The 11,201-nt window shown below is 53.7% G+C and overlaps 1 protein-coding gene and 1 pseudogene across 1 annotated transcript in view; one reads left to right on the forward strand and one right to left on the reverse strand.

Annotated features, from left to right (window-relative positions):
- The window catches only part of LOC104862470, a 6,499-nt pseudogene extending 552 nt beyond the window's left edge, over positions 1–5,947 (forward strand).
- Gask1a (golgi associated kinase 1A) overlaps positions 1–11,201 on the reverse strand; it is a 48,519-nt gene that overhangs the window by 31,868 nt on the left and 5,450 nt on the right. The gene's annotated exons all lie outside the window — the stretch shown is intronic.

Below are 11,201 nucleotides of genomic sequence, written 5' to 3' on the forward strand. Positions count from 1 at the left end.
GAAATTATAGATCCATATTTCTGATGAACTCATCTGCAAAATTCTCAATAAAATTACAGCAAACTGAATTCAACAGTGCACCCAAAAGATCATACACCACAATCAGGTTAATCCTAGGGATGCAAGAATGGTTCACCATATACAAATCAATAAAGTGTGATAAAAAAAAATCAACAGAATGAAGGACAAATGCATAAAAGCATTCAAGACGATTCGGCACCTCTTCATGATAAAAACTCTCAACAAATTAGATATAGAAGGAACACAACTCAAATCACTAAAGGCTATAAATGAAAACTCCAACAACAGACTAAATGGAGAAAAGCTAAAAATTTCCCTCTAAGATTGGGACCAAGACAAAAATGTCCACTTTCACCACTCTTAATATAATACTGGAAGTCTTAGCAAGAGCCATTAGCCAAGGGAAAGAAAAGATATCCAACTTAGAAAGGATGGAGTTAAATTATCTATGTTTGCAAATGTCATGATCCTACACATAGAAAATACTACATAAAAAAATTTTGAGAACTTGGATACAAATTCAGTAAACACGCATCATACAAAGCCAACATAAAAAGTATAAAACACATAAAAAAACTTTATATAAAACACTGGTAAAGCAAATTACAGAAGACACAAAAAAATGGAAAAAAATCTCATGCTCATGGATCCAAACAGATTGCTAAAATGGCTATACTAACCAGAGTTATCCATAGACTCAAACCAGTTCCTATCCACATACCAAAAACTTTCTTCACAGAAGTAGAAAAAATTCCTAAAACTGATATGGAGCCACAAAAAGACTTGATTACCCAAAGTTGTCTTGACCAAAACAAAACAAGGCTGTATGTATCACAACACTTGACTTCAAAATGTACTACAAAACTACAGTAACTAAAACAGCAAGGCGCTGGCATAGAGACAGACCAATGGAAGAGAATACAAAAATTATCCATGCTCATGCAGCCAACTCACTTTTTTTTTTTTTACAAAGACACCAAACACATACAAGGGAGAATAGAGTCTCTTCAATAAATGATGCTGTTAAAATTGAATATGCATGTGTGGAAACTCCATCTCTTTCTCTCCAAATAGACATAAGACCTAAATCTTAAGCCCAAAGCTATGAAATTATTCCCAGAAAACATAGGGAAAACACTTCAAGACACTGGTGCTTCAGACAGGATTCTAAAAGCACCGGAAACAAAAGCAAAAATAGACAAATGGAATTATATCAGATTAAAGTGTAGGCTTAATTTGCACAGGATGTCAAATTGACAAGGGTGTGGAAAGCAGGGAGGTGCTGGCGGGATGTAAATTAGTACAGCCACTGTGGAAAACAGCATGAAATTCCTCAAAACTAAAAGTGAGCAGTAAGCAAAGGATATGAAATCAGCATTCCGAAGAGATATGCAAAGTGCAGCGCTATTGGCAGTAATCCCAAGGTGGCACCAGATGCCCTTCCACAGAGGACAGTGAGAGAAGAGGTAGTGCATGACCCACCACGAAGACAGTGACGTGGATGGAACTGGAGGTCGTCACGCGGAGGGAAACAGCTAGGAGCAGGAGGATGCATCCTACATGTTCTTTCTCACTTAGGGAAACCAAGAAGCAGCCCAGGACATCTTCCAACATGGCCGGATGACTATGAAACTCCCCAGACTAAGAACAAGCAATGGCTGAGGAGAAGAAAGGGCTCGGTGCCCTGACCTGACCCCCACGCCCAGCGCCTGTGCCGAGTTACCACAGATGTATTAAAATGCCAAACCAGCAACAGCCTCGTCTTGGACCAACCTGCCACAGAGGATGGGCTCACAGGATGGACAGACTGAGGCCACATGCTCCTGTCCCCACCCAAAAGAACGCCACGGAACATGAGTAAAGTGCTGTTTCTTAGGAGAGAGGCCACGGCAAGGTGCGTGCGTGTGTAACATAAAAGTCGAGTCTGGCCCTGATTCCAGTCATCACTGAGGTCCTGACAGCCCCTTGATTCTGCCTCTTGGCCTTTGCCCCCTCAGCCCATGAACTCCACTCCTCTGACTGGCAGTGGACCAGGGTTTGGAGTTTCCGTGCCTCTCCTTAAGTTTAGCTGAGCAACTGTCATAACAAAACTATGCTGGGCAGAGGGACCCTGGGAGCGACTCAGCGCTGGATTAAAACCACATGTCCCGTCCCCTGAGTCACTGCAGCAGACCTGGCTGGGCTCTGCTGCGTGGCTTCCAGAGCCAGGTCCTGGCAAGAAGCTGGTGGCATGAGCCTCCAGCAAGGGGACAGGCCCAGCCTTAGAGCCACTGGCCACAGTGACCCTGCCGAGGGGCTCCCAGGCCACCCGCCCAGGGCCACCTCAGGCCCCTGCTTAGGCTTGCTGGAGGGTTGTGATTTTCCTTCCACATCAGCAACTTCAGAATCGGAAAGGACTTTTGCCCCTATAATTTGTGGCCTGACACAGTTAAAGGGGGAAAAAAAATAAGAAAACGGAAGGAATGATAACGTTTGTTCAGCATTCACTGTGTGCTCTGGCCACCGAGGGGCTTACTTGTATGGGCTGCACCCCTGCTTTCCAGGCAGAACACAAGGCTCACGGGGCCAGCAGGGCAGCGCAGGGCTCAGACAGTTTCAGTCAGTGGGAGGGTTAATGGAGCACTCAGTCAGGAGCAGGGTAGTTCAGGAGCTCGGTGGGGCAGAAGGCAGGAAAGCACACCGGGATTCTCCTGCCTTTATGTATTTGTTTATTCTTTGTGGCATGGGGACTGAACCCAGGGCCTGTACATTCTCCCGCCTCTTCTGCGGCTACTTTCCAGAACTTTCTGTGACCTCGCAGGCCTCTCCCTGTGACTTCTGGTTGGCTCTGCATTCAGTGGCACCTAGCCCAGAAGACAGCCCGCCCTGGCAAATGGCAGCCGCACAGCGGGTCCACGGGGACAGGAAGAAGTCGCTCCTGACAGGAGAATCACCTTTAACTTCCTCCTCGTCCTCCCCGCCCTGCCCACGCCAGCGCCCTCCATGACCCATTGGAAGAAGACCGCGGAGCAGGCAAAGGCACCGCAGACGTCTCCACTCGGAGGCCCTGCAGGGATGAGCGCCTGCGGTGCTGGGCAGTTTGAAATTTCTCCAGGCTCAGATCCAAATCTCACTTTCCCAAGCGAATAGGGTGGGAGGAGCCAGACACGCCTGGCATCTGCTGGCTGCCGAGCTGCTACCAGACGGGGTCGGGCACACAGCCACCTCCACCTCGGGACGGGACCGACTCTTCTGTGCACGGATGGCAGCGGCTCCTGCAGAGGATGGGGGTGAAGCGATGTCCCCATCCAACCACAGACGGGGCCCCCTCGTGTAGGAGCAATGGAGACTGGGAGACGGCAGAAAGCCGTGCTCCGGGGGAATCCGCTGCCCTTGTGGAATGAGAGACACCGCTCCATACAGAGCTTCATCCAAACTAAAAATTACATTTCCAGAACAGTAACAGAAACTGGATGTAACTCTCACCCCGCTTTATCACGTGTTTATACATAAAGCGCTGCAGTGATGGGGATTGTAGGATTGCAGAAAGCCTCTGGAAATGGCCCAAAGGGTCGGGGTTCTGACAAGGACCTCGACCCAGGGCTCTGGGCCCGGGGACCCCAGGTCCTTGCCTGCAGGGAGAGGCTCTGTCTGGGGAGCACTGCAGCATGGGGTCGCCCGAGCCTCCCTGTTCCACAGAGCTGAGCTGTCTGCCACCTGCCTGAACCCGGCCCGTGGGTGTAGTGCCAGGGAGTGGGGGCACCGGGCACTTGTGAGACCCTTGGGACACAAGCACGGGAGCCGCGGGCACCCTGGAATGGGACTCAGGCCGCCTCCTCCGAAGGACAGTTCTGAATCAGTTTTGCCCCACGCAGAGCCCTGGGTCAGGAAGCAGGGACACCAGTGCAAAGAGGCCCGCCTGCCCCCGAGCGACTCACCGTCCCCAGAGAACGGGTGACCAACCCCCGCCAAAACTGGCCTGGCCTCCACCCAGTCTGCTTCTCTCCCAGTCCAGGTCTGGCTGGCGTTGCCCGGAGCAGAGCCAGAGCCACCTGTGGGGGCTGCACGGACGCCTCAAGACACCTCACACTGCGAGCAAAGACGATGTCCCCAGGATTCCCGCCTTGACTGGCAGGTGGAGGGAGCTCTCACGACATGCGTGTCACAGGCGAGGAGCTCAGTGTCCAGACACCAGTCACCCGCTGGGGGGACTCACTGTGGAGGGGCCAGGACTCTGGGGTCTTCAGCCTCCAGAGGCCATGCCGTCCCCACAGGGGTGGGGAGGACGCTCACGCTGACGTTGGAAAGAGCATGGCAGGGGCTTAGAGGACACGGAAACGCCAGACCTGTGTCTTCACTACACGGGCCAGAGGCTGGTACCGGCTGAGACACAGGACAAACACAGCCGTCACCAGGGTCAGAGGGGACCTGCCCCAGGAGGCCCCTGGATACCGAACTCCCAGGTGCTCCAGAGCCTCATCTAAAGTGAGTGGGGGCGCGGCTAGGTGGCTTCCCGGAGCCCACAGTCCCCACTGGTCATTATGTGGAAGAGAAAGTCTTCAGAGACTACAGAGGGAAAGATGGACCCAAAGTAACTAAACCGGAACCCACAAGATGGTCTGCTGGATGTCCACGAAACTGGCTCCACCAAAACCTGAACTGAAACCAAGAAAAATATCTACTAACAAAGAATCTGGAACAAAGGTTAACAGAGGTGTTAAAGGGAAGAAGGAAGAAAAGCAGGAAGCTGGAAAGGAAGGCGCTACACCGTCTGAAAATGGAGACACTAAAGCTGGAGAGCACAGAAAACTGAATCTGTAGATAAGGAGGGAGAAAGAACTGTCACAAAAAGTTGGGGTGATTTTATGTGCCTCCTGGGACACCTTTTAAAAGCTATTTTCACCAAGCATTTTGTAAACGCTGATCTTTTAGGACTCTACTAGTAGGCAGACAAAAATACCTAAGGATGGACATTTTACCCTCTGATAGTCATGCTTTTTGGAAGTTTTCATCATTACCAAGTAAAATAAATACCACCTTAACATTGGAAGCTGTGTATAAAGCTGATTGAGCAGTCCATGCACCCGCTTTAAGAATTTAGTTCTGGGCATACTCTGGTGTTTTTGCTGTGCACATTTGAATTTTTTCTTGCAATTTTTCTAGAGCAATAATCAGTGGTGCTTTTCTACCTAGGTTTTATGTGATTTTAATGAAACATGGATAGCTGTGGCCACCTGCTGACAATTTGTGGTTTAAAATAAAAGGTTTTCTTGTCTGCAAAAATGAATAAATAATAAAATACAGTGTGTGGCCTTGGCTTACAACCGTGCACACCGTCCTGTGAACCCTAACACAGTGCCTTCGTGGAAATAGCCATTACCCTGTGCTGTTGGGGAGTGACAGAAAGAGAAAACTCCCCAGACAGCTTTCCTCCAATGCCCAGTCCATGATTAGTCACCGCCGGCCGAGGTCACACATTGGAACCAGACAGGTGCAGCTGTGTGCTGAGCCTGCTTTAGAAGGATGCACCTGGAAGGGCCCGGCGGAGCACACACAGGAGCTGGATGCCTGCGCCCGCCTCAGCTCTGCGGTCCAACGTGACTGTGCGTCAGTTTCTCCCGTCAAGAAACAGCAGGAGAAGGGTTCCTGCCTCACAGAGGAGCAGGGCCCCCGGTTCTACCGTGTGTGAGCGTTGAGAGTGAGGTGCTGGCCTTTGTCACCACCAGTTCAGAACTGGCAGGTGGCTACATCCCTGCAGCGCTTTGAAACCCCACCCCTCTTAGGGTTGCTATCTGGCCTCCGGCTCTTTCTGTGCATGGGCTGGGGCCGGGGTCGAGGCCCCGAGAATTGGAGGACAGAAACTCCGAACGAGACAGCGGGTCTCGGGGACTCCCCCAAATGTGTCCTCAGCTCCAGTCCTCACTGGGGGGCAGGGGAGCGCCCGTGAGCCCCTCCTGGTAGCCCGGGAGGGTCAGGGGCGCCCGGGATGGCCACCAGCAAGGTGAAAGAGGAGCCCAGCTGGAGAAACTGCACCTTCGCCCCCTCCTTCCGTGGTGGGCAGTCTGTGGGCTGCAGAGGAAGTCAAGGGGCCCTGCAGTGGACAGGCTCATGGGGTACCCTTCCCGGCACCCCTCGGGCCCGCACAGAGCACAGGTCCTGCCCTGTCCCGGCTTCATCTCAGCTCGTGCAGAGAGCGTGGAACGGGCAGCCTGTGCCAGCCACTGCTCCGGGGACAGCGTGACCTCTTGCTCATCATCAGAAAGACAACGGCCTCTGGGCATCGCGCACATCCCCCAGAGTCCTCAGGCACCGACTGGATGGCCCGAGGCCCACGGGCACAGCTGCGCACCCCAGTCCACTGTTCATCTTCTGAGCTGTTGGACATAAAAAGCATTCAAGACAGAGCCTGAGAGCTAGCCCTGGCGGTGCGGGCCTGAAACCCCAGCACTCTGAGAGGCTGAGGCAGGAGGATCGCAACTTTGAGCCCAGCCTGAGCCACTTAGTAACTTAGAGCCCTTCCTGAAATTTAAAAAATAAACATATGATAAAAATTTCTGGGGCTGGGGATTTAGCTCAGTGGTTCCTCCACCTGCCCTACAAGCAGAAGGTCCCCTGGTACCAGAAAAAATTTTTTTTCCTAAAAATTTTAAGGGCTGGGGATGTAACTCAGAGCAAAGGCCTTTGGTTCAGTTCCTAGTCAAAAAACCTGCAGAAACAAAACCAGAGCCTGCCACAGTTACACTCAACCAGTGTTGGTTGTGGTGTCACCACCAGGAGGGAGAATGGGTACTGGGTCGGGTGGGGCCTGCCTGGGCCGGGCTTGGAGGAAGCACCGCACCCCCTTGTCCTGTCCCTGGCGGCCCAGAGCCCTCTTCGCTCCCCCACAGCTGAATCAGCATTTTGTTAGGCTCCCAAGCGTGGCAGTGTGGGGCACCACGGGCCATGGAATCCAGGGGCCCTGTCATTTGCCAGGGATTTTCTCTGACTGCTGGCACGGGAACAGCCACACGTCTTGATACAGCGAGCTGCTCTTGAGCTCCTCCTTCCCAGCTCCCTGCTACCCAGAGACACAGATGAGTGCCAGGCCTGTATCTCCTGCAGCCCTGGCCAAACTGGGGGCTGAGCCAGCTCCTTCTCTCCTTAGATCCATCCCAGACCTCAGCAGTAGTGTGCGTGGATGTCAACAGGATGGGCCCTACACGAGAGGGCCAGCAGATCTGGCCTGCAGACATGTTTTGTTTGGCTTGAAGTGATTTAAATAAATTTGAGCCAATGTTGAAAATCCAGCTCATCTCACATGAAAATTCAGACTTCCAGCTTCCCTTGAGAAGAGGAAGTTGCAGGCACATTTTGGGCCCATGTCCCCACATGGCTGGAGAATGTGGCTCCCTGTCTTATAGATGTGACCCTGGGGTCACCTGAGACCCCACCACTGCCTCCTGCCTCCCAACCCAACTCCACACCCTCACAGCTCGTGGGTTTTCCTGCTCTGTGTGGAGAGGTTGCTGTGGATTAGATCTAGACTCTCCCAAAACCCTTGGGCCTGTAGGTGGGGCCTCTGGAGGTGACTGGATCACCGGCCTGCAGGCTGACTCGCTGTTAGGAGGAGGGGCCTGGTGGGAAGAGGTGCTCACTGGGGACGTGACCTGAGCTCCTCCCTTGACTGTTTCCTGTCCACCATGCCCTGAGCAGCTCTCTTCCGCCAGGCCTTGGAGCCAGCAGACTGGACTCAAACATGAGCCAAAATAAACCTCTCCTCCTTTAAGTGGTGGGTGTTAGGTGTCGGGTCCCAGTGAAGAGAAAGTGGGTGACAAAGGTGAACTCTTCCCTGGCCACTGTTTAGTTAAGCAGGGATCTGTTTTCACTAGAGCCAGCAGCCTGGGCTCATCAGCACTTCTAGGCACATCTCTTGGTCCAGGGATGCCCTATCCAGTATGAGGGCCACTGGCCCAAGTCACTGCTTACGTTTGAATTCATTCAACTTTTTTTTTTTTTTTTTTTGTACCAAGGAATGCATTCAGGACCTTGGGCTTGCGAGGCAGTTGGCGGAATCACTGAGCCACATCCCCAGCCCCTGACTTCATTCAAATTTGACATCTCCACTCTTGATTGTCCTGGCTATGCATCTGAGCTCAAAGGCCACCTGTACAAAGTGGCCGCTGTGCGGGGAAGCACAGCATGCAGCGTTCCCACTGCCTCGGCAGCAGGTGGACAAGTCTGGAAAGGTGGAGAGGGAGAGGAGAGCTAGCAATGACACCCGGAGCTATGTGTGTCCCCTGCGATGCCAGCAGGGCCTGTGTACCTGCGGGGAGGCCACAGCTCCAGACAGACCACAGGGAGTGCCCTGCGGCCCCACACAGACCCTTTCAGGGGCAGAGAGAAGGCCTCCACCGCTCCACTCAAAGAAAGCACTCCACCTGCCCACAATGCCCTGGAGCCCGGCCACCAGCAAAGAACGGTGTCAGGCGCTTCCAGAAGTAGGAGTTCCAAACCCCTTGTGGAGCTGCCACCCAGATGATGGGGCTCAACCCTTCTGTGCCTCGGAGCTCCCCCCAGCAGAAAGCTCCAGAGCCCACCCTCCCGCTCAGCGCTTCCTCCCGCCTCACACAAGAGGGTGTGCTCACCCCAGCCCTCCCCACACCCACCCAGCCCCTCCTCTACCTGCACAAGGTGCTCCTGGGACCCACACTCTCAGGGCTGGCTCCAGGCAACTGATTTCCCAGGATATTTACCCTGAACAGGAAGTTCGGGACTGGACACCAGAACGCAGGGCTCCACCAGGGGGAGAAGTTTCCACTGGGAGTGGGAGGCGTCTCCCTGGTGGTCGCAGGGCTCCTGCACGCTGACGGTCCGCCTCTCTGAGCCATGCCCCAGCCCAGCCGCAGAGCCTCTTATTACTGATCTCTAAAACGGATGGGCCGCTAACCATCTGAATATTCACGGAGCTCGCCAATAAGAAAGCGGGAGAGCTCCAGGCTTTGGCCTTGCTGTTCTGATGCTTTTATCTACAGCACAGTGAGTGCTAGGACTCTGGTTCCTACCCTGAGCAGACCTCTGGCCTCCTGACAGCCCGGTCACCCTGAGGTGGGCCTTCCTGGGGAAGCCATGGATTCTTCTCAGGATGCCTTTTAATTTTCTTGTTAAATCTTTATTAGTGCATGTTTGCAGTACATCGTGATTACCTTCATAGACACAGTGCAGCTTAATTCCTTGCTCGCCCTCTCCCTCCATCTCTTAGCCCCCTTTCCTTTCTAAGAGGATCCATCTCCCTGTTTCCCATAGGGTGCTTTTTTAAATGTATAAAATGAAAGACACAGGGCCGGGGATTTAGCTCAGTGGTTCCGCCGCCTGCCTCGTAAGCACAAGGTCCCAAGTTCGATCCCCAGTACCAAAAATAAAAAGAAAGACACAAGGTTACAAACCAGCGATGTTGAAGCATGCCAATTAAAATAGAAAAAATAAATGAGCAACGAGATCTCATGTGTGCTTCCCTGGAGCACGTAAATAACCGATCAGTCAGGACATCAGCAACAGATGTGCTCCGAGTGTGAGGCTGGATTCTCCACCGCCGTTGTCACCACAGTATAAACAGCAGGTGAGGCAGAAGACAGCGGCAGAGAGGGAGGCCTTGGTCAGCTAAGCAGGAGTGGAGTCAAGAGCCAGGGAGAAAACCAGCTGGGGGTGGAGCTCAGTGCAAAGGCCTCCGTTCAATCCCTAGGAACAACACAAAACTGTTCCGAGGAGGGGACTGAGCCAATCGGGGTCCAACCCAGTCACCCAGGCCACCGCCAGGAGGAAGTTCACACAGCTGAGAACGGGTGTCGGTGTACAGTTTCAGGGGAGGGTGTTCTGAAGGGGACAACGGCATCTCTGTGGCTGCAGTGGGACCTTAACACCAGTCTGCTGTGGCGAATGACCTTATGGACAGGCCCCTCAGACAGGTGGCCTGCAGGCAGAGACCTGCTGTGTGTGTACGTGGGGTGCCCTAAGGGGTGGCCAGTCCCCAACCAGGGCCCGGGCCCCAGGAGGTGCACACGGGCCTCTGTAGACAGATAACACAGCCACCCTATGTCCTGCCATCCCTCCTGCAGCACTGGATGGACACCCACAGGGCCATCCACTGGCCACCCTGGCCTCTGCCCTCCTCCGGGCCAGGCAGCCGGGCTCCAGCTGCACCAAGCTGCTCGGCGTCACTGCCCCAGAGCAGGCAGGCGCGAACCCAACACTCCTCTGCAGCTGCTCTGCGTGTGTGCGCAGGAGTGAGCAGGAGTGTGTCACGGGGAGTGTGCGCTGCACATGAGGGGACGATGGATGGGAGCGTGTGCCAGTGTGACTTTGTACAGTGGGTGCGAAGAGCCGAGGCGCTGTTACTGTAAGGAGCCGGTGGGTGGAAGGGAGGCCGCCCGGCTGCCAAAGACACCCCGAGGGGGTCCCCAGCCCACAGCGGCCGTCCCACCTGCCCTGCTGCTTCCACCAGAGGAGGGACGAGGGATGCCGAGGGTCTTTCCGGGGTCCCCACTCCTCCTCCCAACTGGCTCTGCCCCTCCTTCTGCACACAGCTGCTCTCCTGGAGCCAGAGCAGGTGTCACTGTCCCCTGGACCGCAGGACGCACTGCTCAGATCCTCCAAGGAGACCAGGGACCAGGCGGGACCTCCTACAGCCAGCAGGTATCACTCTTAGTTTTAAAAAAAATCGCAAGGGAGATAAAACAAGAGATTTGCAAAACACTCTCGGAGGCCCAAAAACGTTCCTCTCTAATTAGGTTAGGAGGAGAAACAGCAATGATATTTAAAAAAACAAGTTTGTAAAACTTCCACCTCAACTCTATGTTCACCAAAAAGATGAGTCAACGGCATTCTGAGTCCTAAAAGGGAAGTCTTGGCAGAGCCGAGGAAGAGACAGCTCAGACTGGGAGACAGCAAGCAGGAGGACACGCCCGGGACGGCCCCAGGGACCCTCTGGGCCTTGCCTTTGCACCTAACAGTGCCACGGAGCATTTATATGTGCAAAGGAAACTTTAAATCCTTGCCGGAGCATCTCAGGAATTTCCTAGCCCCAGCACAGGGATGATCCAGGCACAGAGAGCAGCCAGCCGCCCTCAGCATCAGCCCTGATGGGAGGGAGCCAGCCTCCCTCTCTACCAGTGTCCTGGCCTCCTGCTTAGGTCTCACTTCTCCTCTCTCCTCCCTGCCCCTCCCCC

This window comes from Fukomys damarensis, unplaced genomic scaffold (assembly GCF_012274545.1).
Source record: "Fukomys damarensis isolate Sample0158 unplaced genomic scaffold, DMR_v1.0_HiC HiC_scaffold_12, whole genome shotgun sequence".
Classification (NCBI taxonomy): domain Eukaryota; kingdom Metazoa; phylum Chordata; class Mammalia; order Rodentia; family Bathyergidae; genus Fukomys; species Fukomys damarensis.